Source organism: Rhinopithecus bieti, unplaced genomic scaffold (assembly GCF_001698545.2).
Source record: "Rhinopithecus bieti isolate Rb0 unplaced genomic scaffold, ASM169854v2 scaffold_24392, whole genome shotgun sequence".
Lineage (NCBI taxonomy): Eukaryota > Metazoa > Chordata > Mammalia > Primates > Cercopithecidae > Rhinopithecus > Rhinopithecus bieti.
In genome coordinates this window covers 1,297,031-1,308,404 of record NW_016812542.1, presented here as the reverse complement: position 1 = coordinate 1,308,404, position 11,374 = coordinate 1,297,031, and the positions used below count along the sequence as shown (strand labels likewise).

The 11,374-nt window shown below is 35.1% G+C and overlaps 1 long non-coding RNA gene across 1 annotated transcript in view; it reads left to right on the top strand.

Moving 5' to 3' along the window:
• The window catches only part of LOC108545050 (uncharacterized), a 28,654-nt gene extending 27,223 nt beyond the window's left edge, over positions 1 to 1,431 (top strand). The window contains exon 3 of the long non-coding RNA XR_001890021.1: positions 1,018 to 1,431. This is a non-coding gene — a long non-coding RNA (uncharacterized LOC108545050). The remainder of the gene's footprint in view (positions 1 to 1,017) is intronic.
• Positions 1,432 to 11,374: the final 9,943 nt, after the last annotated feature.

Below are 11,374 nucleotides of genomic sequence, written 5' to 3'. Positions count from 1 at the left end.
GGGTTTCACCATGTTAGCCAGGATGGTCTCGATCTCCTGACCTCGTGATCCGCCCGTCTCGGCCTCCCAAAGTGCTGGGATTACAGGCTTGAACCACCGCGCCCGGCCTTTAAATTTGTTTTTCTAGTAGATTTTTTTTTCTTAACCTAATCCCTGCATATACCGTGTATAATAACACAGCACATCATACCAAGAGTTTCGGCCGGGTGAGGTGGCTCACGCCTGTAATCCCAGCACTTTGAGTGGACGAGGTGGGTGGATCACTTGAGGTCAGGAGTTCGAGACCAGCCTCATCAACATGGTGAAACCTTGTCTCTACTAAAAATACAAAAAATTAGCTGGATGCGGTGGCATGTGCCTGTAATCCTAGCTGCTGCGGAGGCTGAGGCAGGATAATCACTTGAACCCAGGAGGCGGAGGTTGCTGTGAGCCGAGATCGTGCCACTGCACTCCAGCCTGTGAGACAGAATGAGACCCTGTCTTAAAACAAAACAGAAAAAGAGTTTCAAAGATTAACTGGGTTATTTTGAGATGAAGTAAATGCTTGCTCACAAGAGAGCTATATAAGAAATGTTTATAACATTAATGTATATGAATATTAATTATATGTAATGTTAATTTATAAGTATATATTCTTCATAGTTTGGTAATTCTGCTTTGGCATAAAGCATGTAGAAGTATTGATGAAGTTTTAAATCTGATCAAGAAAACTTAGATGATTTTTCCTAATAAATGTTGGGGCAGAGTTAATGATATATTCTTGTGGGAAAGTTAATACATATAAATAAAATCATAGAAACACAGAAGGAACTATCATAGTAGATTATTATAATACTGTACTTATGATAGTTTTCAAGCAGATAAACACCATCTAGTTTCTTTACAGACAAAACAGAAAGTGAAAACCTTATATTAGATACTGAATGTAACATAAAAGAGGAAAATTGTTCATATGAAAATCTTCTTTTTATTTCCAGATGATCTCTTGTGTGCTAAAATTCATTCTTTATCTTACAGAGAAAAATAATAAAGATAAAGATTTTCAAGGGCCATGGTTTATAACAGCCCAATACAGCTACAAAACCTACATACAGAGTTAGGATCAATGTGATGTTACATCAGAGTAAAAGAAGAAAATGTATTAAATATTGTTTTTTAGAAAGTCATTCTATAGTAATTTATGATTCTCACATCCATTAGTGTTACAGAAATGTCACTCTTAATAATTTTATGTTTTAATCACAAAAATGTAAGCTTAGAATAAGATTTTTTTTTTCTAACTGGTGACTTATTTTTTCTCTATTTCCCCATGCTAGGGAAAATCTTAGATTGCTAATGTTAGTACATAAGATAGTATTGATATTACTATGAATTCCTAAAACAGCTGATCTTTGATTTAAAATGCTTATGATGCTTCTATAAGTTAGTCCTAAGAGGAAAAATACACACACACACACACACACACTCTCTTGAGTTTTACCAGTTCTTCCACTTGAATGTAAGTAGAAAGGCAACTGGAAGGGGACTGCAAAATATTAAAAGCAAAACCACGCCCTGTTCTCTGATGTTATCCCATGCATCTTCAATCCTTGGCTACTTACGTTTTACACCTGAGCCAGGCAGATCTGCCTTTGCTGTCCCAATAAAAGAACAAGAAGAGGTACCAAGTTTTAAAATAATGAATGAGATCTAAGACTCTTAACAAAGAAAATACTAGTATATTAATTAATATCCTATTGTGTTTCTCTGAAGTCAAGAGATGAGTCATTTTTCTGATAGTGTTAGGTCTTATCTGATAATCAAAGTGATACAATGCATGGGTCATTTCACTGAAGATTAATTCAGCATGTTCTTGCGTATAACCCCCTGTATCACTGTATAATCTTGTGTCAGGTCATACAGGTCCCACATTGTACTAGAGTGTTTTCAATTTTCTATTGATTGGCTAGGGCTTACTATTGCACGTGAGGATTGTCAGTCTTCTGGTAATTGACATTTCACTGGGGCTGGCTGAGCTCACAAATGGACATTAAACTTTAGAGGTCATGAATTTTGCTCTTTGAAAATAATCATTTGCATTAGTTTGTATTTTCATCCATTTTTTTCTTGCTTAGGTTGAGTTTCTCCTGAGTACCAGTATTCCTTTCCTCTATGTTTTTTAATATGTCACTTTGGGTGACGCATATTTGTTGATGTGAATTAGCTTTTGAACATCCTCAGCAATGAATTTTGTTGCATTGTTTGTGTTTTCTTCAGTTATTTGCCAAAATATGATTCAATTTGTACTCTTGAGTTTACTAATTATTCACTACACTGCCAAATGGGTCTATCGTTCCAAATTTTATTATATATTTATAGAGTAATAAAGCTCTATATAGACAACTAAGGCACAATAGTGCAAAGAAATTATCAATTCAGTTGCTGATTTCCCTTTTCCCAAATTTATTATGTATCAAGAAAATGTGTAAAATAGTTACTTATTGCTTTTAAATTGTTCCTTAAAAAGCCCACTTAGCACCATGGGTGCAGGATGAATTTTATTTCTTCTTTCACTTGTTACTGTGTCCTGTGTTACAAGTGCTTATGCCATAAGCAAAATTTTTTCAAGGTAGTTTTAAAGAGGTAGTGATATTTTAAAAGTTTAGATTCAAGAAAACCCCGATGTCCTTGGAAGTGTGTAGCTGTAAGAATTGGCAAACATAACTTACCCGTGTAATTCATTTTTAATAAATGCATTTTGAAAATAAATACGAGTTAATTAACTTTTTACTAGTCTATTGTGCTTCGCATGCACTAGACATTTCTATTTTAATGAGATCATTTGAATTGAACTTCAAACATTAAACTATGTTTGCTTCTTTTATTATTACCATGCTATTTATTGGATGATGTGATGGCAAATAGACACTTTCTTTCAGAAGCTGGTATAATTTTTGTGTGAATTTATAGGATTAATAAATTAAGATGAGTCTTTAACTTTTGCATAGCATTTCAGAGGTATTTCTATAGCTTTAAGCTCTCTCTTCTGGAGAGTTGGTTTCAAAATCATGTTGAGAATTAGCCAAACTACTCTGTCACCTCCTCTTTTCCAGCTCTGCACGTAACACACACTGGCACACTTGGTACTTTCTCATTGTCCTTGAGGGACATGGATGCACCCATGTTTGGTATGAGAGTTCAGCAACTTACACGAAAAACATGCAATATAATACACGCGTAGGAACACATTTGGCATGAATATTTATGTACATATAAAGACATACACTTGTAATTTAACCCTCATTAGCACAGTTTTCAAATGTGAAAAAAAATTTATGTAAAATTGAATTTAAAGCAGACATGATTTCACTTGTATTAATACTTCTTTTTCCATCAGTGGGAGGAAGAATCCACATATCAGAGAATTAAACTGTAGACAGGATTCATATCAATACTGAATTTAATCTTCTCTCAAAAGGTGTAGTGGGAGTGAAGGATGGAGAGGAATTATCATGGCAGGTCACGAGGCACCTACAGTGCTCAGCAGGCCTCCTAGAAACATTTTGCTTTACTCTTTCTTAAAAAGAAAAGGATGATATTTAAATTTTTTCAGTTTAAACATTTTTTCTATTAAAAATAAAATACTTGTGCAATACCTATAACTACAATTTCTTGAGCACCCATCATGTAACCCTTATCACCACTATGCAAGGGAAGCTTTGTTATCCCTATTTTACAGATGAGAAAATATCAAGGTTGGAGGGTTTTTTAATGATTTGGACATGTAATATATTAAATAAAACACATATTAACGAACCAATGCCAGCTTAACTGACTTCAGAGAAATATTTTATTCTTTTCTTCATAATGGCTGTTTAATAACTGTTTCGCTTAAGCTTGTGTGGCCAACCTCATCCATGGTGATTTTCCAAATCACCTATTTTTTTGTTGTTGTTTAGAATCTCTTCAGTCATTCATTTATTCGTTGGACATATAATGATTGATCACCTGGTGTATGCCAGCCGCTGTGCTGGACCTGTTCTTCTGGCCTGAAAAATATCTTCCGTATTTATATATCACACAAGTGATGATATGGTTTGGCCGTGTCCCCACCCAAATCTCATCTTGAGTTATAGTTCCCACAATCCACACGTGTTGTGTTGTGGGAAGGACCTGGTGGGAGGTGACTGAATCATGGGGGTAGGTTCTCCCATGCTGCTGTTCTCACGATAGTGAGTGAGTCTCACGAGATATGATGATTTTATAAGGGGCTTTTGCCCCTTTTGCTTGGCATTTCTCCTCGCTGCCGCCATGTGAAGCAGGCCATGTTTTCTTCCCCTTCCACCATGATTCTAAGTTTCCTGAGGCCTCCCCAGTCATGTTGAACTCAGTCAATTAAACCTCTTTCCTCTCTAAATTACTCAGTCTCAAGTGTGTTTTTATTAACAGTATAAGAATAGACTAATATAAGAGAATACTAAACTTTTCAGGGCCACAAACTCCTGTTCTTTTATTATGTTTTGATATAGAGCAATAAAATATAATAGACATGAGCTGAGAGCTCTCTGAATATTTATCACAAAATCTGAAAAGAGTACATTTTGCATTTCTAGGTTGTTCAATTGTTATGCCATAAATCAAATTACATCAAATAATTTAGCCATAAAAAGGGATATATTTGTGTCTTTAAGAAGGTATATTGTTTCTTCTAATAGAATGATTCTGGCAATTTTATTATGAGTGTAGTTACATAAATGAATCTTCTTTTCCTTTTTCTATTAATAAAGTGCTTTTAGAAATAAATTACTTCAATTTGTGTGTAATGGATAGGGACATTAAGCACAAGACTGTGAACTGTTAATCATGACTGCAAATCACTTATTTTTACCCAGGAATTATCTCATAAATTTTGAAATTGGGTACTGGTTACTAAGCTTGTCTATATTTCTCAATGTGAACCCATAATAAATCGATGTATCATACTAAATTAAATAATGAAAAATTCATAATGCGAAGGATCTCCTCTATCAACAATTTTATAGTGTTTAATTCCAACTGATACTCTGCTCGTCCCCAGAGTTAAATCAGGCTATGGGTCTTGCTTTAATAAGGGAAGTAAAAATATCTCTAAGTATTTTTGTGCAGACAAGGATTTAGGAAACTATCGGCTTTTATAAAAGTTCTTACAAAACTGCAGCAAATACTGGAACAATGGGCTCTCTGATGGCATTTCTAGAATGATTGACAGAACACTGTGGCACTCCTTTGCCAGGTGAACTACCACTTTCTAACACAGGCAGGAAGATGGAGAATCAGGAGTTGAAACTGCAGCTATTGAACGTGAGAATATATTAACCTGGCTGTGATGCAGGGATCAGGAAGCCAGAATCAGGCTCCCTCCCCGAGAGAAGCTTATACCCTAGAAACAGTATGGTCACAGCTAAAATGCCATTAACATCCTAAGACAGTACAGACTAGACTCTGGTATGCCAGGACTTGTGACCACCATCAAGATCTCTCAACTTCCACAAGGCTAACTCTGGCATCTTCATGACTTGCCAACAGAAAATAGTCAATAATGGTAAGTTGTTTTCAGTCTTTTGGTGCATCTAATTGAAAGAACTAAATTTGCATTGCCTATCATGGTAACAAAGGAAATTGAGAAGTATAGTTTTTAATTTTCCATACCCTGCAGAAGAGACAGGTACACAAAAAGAGTAGTAATTAACCACCGCTAGCAAAGGTTCTGTAGTGAATAAAATCATTTTTAACAACAATAATCTGAATACAGTAAGGAAGGGAGAAATAGCTTTTCAAAGTATCAGGCAACTTAGTGACCTAGACTCTGAAAAGTAGCCAAAAGTTTTCAGACTGCATTTAGACAGTCTCCCACTTTTCATGGTGGTTTGACTTTTGATTTTTTGACTTTAGGATTGTTTTGAAAATAACGTGCATTCAGTAAAACTACACTTCTATTTTCACTTTCAGTACAGTATTTAATAAATTATGTGAGACATTCAACCCCTTATTATAAACTAGGCTTTCTGCTAAAAGGTTTTTGTCCAACTATAGACTAATATAAGTGTTCTGAGCATGTTTAAAGTAGGCTGGGCTAAGGTCTGATGTTTGGTAGGTGAATTAAATGCATTTTTTGTTACAATATTTTCAATTTACGATGAGTTAATCAGGATTTAACCCCGATCTAGGCCGAGGGGCATCTGTACGTGATTTGGAGAATGCGTACTTTCATACATCATTAAGCTATACCAGCAAGCTGGAGTTTATTTAAAACCATGACGGTTTATTTTAAGATTTTTTTTCTATGAGACATGAATACTAGAATGGAACTTTAAAAATTTTTATTTGGAACCACAGAGTTTGCTACTATCTTGCTACCAGGTTTTCCTCTGTCTCTACATTTCTTTCCTCAGGTTCCATACCCCTTGCTTTAAATAACAGTATTTTAACTCCAAAATGAATATATCTAGATCCCAGATCTCTCCTTTGCATGCCAAACTTGCAGTCCCAAATTCATATTCAGCCTCTCATCTTAAATGCCTCTTGAATATGCCTTGGAAATAGAGATCTGATAATCCCACCAATTTAGAGTAAGAACGAATCTGTTTCTTTCTTATTTCCCATCTCGGTAAATCATGCCACCACTCATCCAATTACAAAAGATAGAAACTTGAATTTCCCTTTTGAACATTACATTATATCACCAAGGCACTAGCCCAATCTGGTTGAAAGGGTACTCTTGATTTACTCTCTCAAGCACCCTTCTTCCCCAATTTTCCTCATCCCAATAGATGTAGATGCCTTTACCATCTACCAATTGCTCAGGCGAAAAGTTTTGGAGTCTCTCCTGATGCTTCTCTTTTCCTTATACCATACATGTAATGTATCAGCAAGTCCTGAATGTTCAGTCCTCAGAATATACTTTGAATTCTCCTGCTCTTCTGCATCCTCAATGCTATTCCTTCATTCAAACAATATCATCTCCTCCCTGCTTTACAGAGACAGACTCCAAATTTGTTTTCTAGCTTCTGCTTTTCACTCATCTAATCTATTCTTCATGCAGCCAATGTAAAACCCTTGCTACTGCATGAAGATTAAATGCAAAACCCATTCAATGGCTGAAAAGCCTGTTATAACTCATTCCTGTCTTCCTCTCACACCTCTTCGCATTCAACTGTTCCCCTCTTTCACTACACCACATTCATATTGCATTTAGACAGTCCCTTACAATAAAATTTCTCCTTTTCTAACTCAAAGCCTTCATTCCTACTGTTCCCTGATTCATGGCATCTAATCTTTTAGAAGAGCCATAACACCAGTTCTTTGAGAGCTTTTTGCCCATCATGTCTAAATGAGCTTCCTCATTAAACTCTTTTATTTCCTTCTGCTTTTTTCCTTCTTCTGAACTGTTTACCATCTGTCTTCCTCATTTGACTCTATGAGTGCATATGGGAAACTATGTAATATTATTTTTTCAGTGTGTATCCTCCGTGTCTAATACAGTGCCTAGCACATTGTAAATGGTTAATAATTAATTTTTAAAGCATTTTTGAAAGTGAAATAACATCTCAAAGTGTAAGTAGGATTTCTGCTGATTTTCATATATATATGACATATATGTGGATTAATATTTTATACATACACATATTAATTTAAAAAGTTAGATGGGCATTAAGCATTCTAAGTATTTGTATTCACTTTATTCATCACACTCTGACAGGTAACTCCATGCTTTCTCTGTTCAGTGACATACTCCAAGGCAAAGTGAGTGAGCATTTCACAATGGAAAATAACCACAATGGTTTTCTTACATATTAGTTCATTTAAGCACATTGTGACATGATTTTTGTATGCCTAGTGGTGTGGATTTATGAATTATATTTTCAAATTTTAAAAGCACAAATGCTCAAAAAATTGACAAGTGATCAAAAAAATCTTGCAATCAAATATGGATTAAATATACCACAAAACAGATGTGAAACAAATTAGAAAGTGGCAGAGCTAACACCTTTTCTCTTTAGAGCTACTCATTGGTCATGTTAAGAAGCAAAAGTAATGACACTCTAGTAAATTCTAAAAGGAGGCTGGTCAAACGTTTGAAATGATCATGAGGACAATTTTCTTACAATATGACAAAACTGAGTTTGAGCATTTTGAATATGCATTACCCACCTTTGAGCCTTATAACATTGCATGCAGTTCTTCAAGCTTTCTTGATTAAAAGTCTGTTTTAAAATATAATAATGTTTCTTATTATAAAATAAATGCATTTTACCAGAAAATATAAAATTTTGATAGACAAATAGAATAACTGAAAATCATCTGCAATCGTGCCATCTAGAGATTACTTATATTTATCATTACCATCTTCATACATGCAGTTAAATCCATTTAACCAAAATAGGATGACTCCAAATTGATCAATACATGCTCATGAACACCTGGCAAATTTGTCAAAAAACAGTAAGAAAAACAACATCACAAATAAAATATATTCATTTTAAATAATCGATATTTATTAAGATAGATAACTTTTNAGACTCTGTCTCAAAAAAAAAAAAAAAAAAAAAAGCAACTTTTCCACCTATGAGTGAGAACATGTGGTGTTTGGGAACAATGAGATCACTTGGACTCGGGAAGGGGAACATCACACACCGGGGCCTATCATGGGGAGGGGGAAGGAGGGAGGGATTGCATTGGGAGTTATACCTGATGTAAATGACGAGTTGATGCGTGCTGACGAGTTGATGGGTGCAGCACACCAACATGGCACAAGTATACATATGTAACAAACCTGCACGTTATGCACGTGTATCCTAGAACTTAAAGTATAATAATAATAATAATTGAATAATTAAAAAAAAGAAAGAAAATGCAACTTTTTACTATTCTCAAGTAGAATTATTTAAAACACATGTGATCCCCAGTTGCACTTTCTGAAATGATAGGGATTTTAACTGTCAAGAGTCTCAAATGCTTCTCACAAAATTTCTTTAGAAATTAAAGGTAGTTTTAGCCTTCTGTGCTTCAATTCTCTTATCTGTAAAATAGCATAATAGTGTTTATATTTATAATGTTATTGTAAAAATGAGATAATACATATGAGAGCATCTATGAATAAATATACAAGTCACAAAATGTAGGTTTTTATGTTAAGAAAAGGAAAATGAAAAAAGCATTCATGTGTGCCTGTGATATGAGAAATAGTCTTGGGTGCTGTTCTTAATTCTTTGATTTTCAAAACAAGTGTATGGGATATCATTTAGTTGCTGCATTTTATAAATGAGGAAATCAAGACTTAGAAATGGAGACTGTACATAGTCAGATGCTAAAAAACAAAACAAAACAACAACAAAACAGAACCAGATTCAACCCCGGGCCCAGCTGACTTCAAACTGAGGAAATGCCTGAAATTGATGTGTTGTCTCAACCTGAAATCGTTTATTTCCTCAACAGTCAAAAACTTGTTGAAGATCTGTTTTTCTCTGGGGATAGTATAATGAGAGATCCTTTTAGAAAATCATAATTAACCAAATAAAAAAACAAAATAATTAACACTAATGTGCACACTTGCAACATGCATATGTCGACATGTACACATACCAGCTCTGCTGTGCTCTGTGTATGTAAACTGTTTCTTCATACATATATTTAGAATTCGAGCTACGTCATAAGTTTTACAATATAAAATGTTTAAGTTTTACATTTTTAAAAGTTTTTTAAAATGTATCAGTATAGACTTATTCTACTACAAGAAAACAAAGCAAAATCCTTATTTTATTTGAAGTTTCACAGCGTTGTGCTTCTCGTAAGAGCTGTGATGTGCCACATGTACATGTGGTTTGAAACCTTCCTACAGAGTAACATTACCTCATTGTAAGTATTTCGGAACACTGCTTATAAAACAAACACAAATACTACGAACTGGAGTGCAAAAGTAGGTACCACAAGATTTTTAAGAACTTACAGGCTTCGGCCAGGTGCGGTGGCTCGCGCCTGTTATCCCAGCACTTTGGGAGGACGAGGTGGGCGGATCACGAGGTCAAGAGATCAAGACCATCCTGGCCAACATGGTGAAACCCCATCTCTACTAAAAATACAAAAACATGCTAGGCGTGGTGGCGCGTGCCTGTAGTCCTAGCTACTCAGGAGGCTGAGGCAGGAACTCACAGGCTTCTGATGATCCAGTTTAAGTTATGACCTCGTGGGGAGAGGTACACATTACTTGCTTTTGTGGTTAAGGGATTGTATTAGTCAGATTTTCTTGAGGTCATGCTACATTACAAATAAGCTAAAAATACTAAGTGTTTACGATGACTATTTATTATTCACATAAATACATTGTTAACAGATACCGGCAACTGCAGGTCAGCTGCTGTCTTTGCTCCTGGTTGTGTGTCAGGTTTGGATTTGCTTCCCCTCACTTTTTATTCCGAGAATTAGGCTGCAGGAATAGCCACTGGCTGGGACACGGTAGAGGGGGCAAGAACAAGAACACAGGCACAGACTTCCTATGTTTTACAAGTTCTGCCACTAGGTACCTATGTATGAGGAGTGTATCACAAACACTTCCATTTCATTGGCCAAAGTAAGTCACCAATGCCAACAGGAAAGGGATATGTAATCCTCGTATGGAAAGGAGAGAGTAACAAGTTGAGAAAAATAGTTCAATCCATCACAGGCGCTTTGTAGGAAAGTTCCTGGAAATAGTAGTATAACATACATTCTTTTATTTTCGTGGGGAGTCAGTGATACTCAGCTTATTGGTTCCTATTTAACGAATCATGGAACTGAGTCTCAAGTATGTTAAGTGGCCTGCTAAACATCAGTCTCCTACTTCATATCTCCCATCTTCATAAGCATGTTCTTTCATTACTTCTCTGACTTTTGGCCCAGATCAAGTGAAGAATCTTCTTTCTATTACCACCACGGAGTAGATAGGATACTCATTTTTGTATTTCTTTAATGTGTAACATAGTTGATTGCTTATGGTATTGATTGATTCGATTTGATGAAATATACTTCATTCATTCATTTATTCATCAAATATTTATTGACCATTGATCTTGAGTCAGGTACTACACTAGATGCTGTGGACAAATCTATGAGTAAGACGGAAACACTCGGCTTTCATTGAATTTACATGAAGTGGGGAATATTCCATTTTTTAAATACAGGATTTGATCACTTTTTCTCATGATTTAAAATATCCTTATGAATTTATGTTAACATAAGTCTATTTACAGATGAAAATGGCTAGAAAAGTTATATGCCATTTCATCAGAGAGAATGATAAAATAGGATAAGAGTAGAATAGAGAATATAAAAGAGGATCATGTTCTGGAATCCTTGGGGTTCATCCTGCAAATCTTTTTTT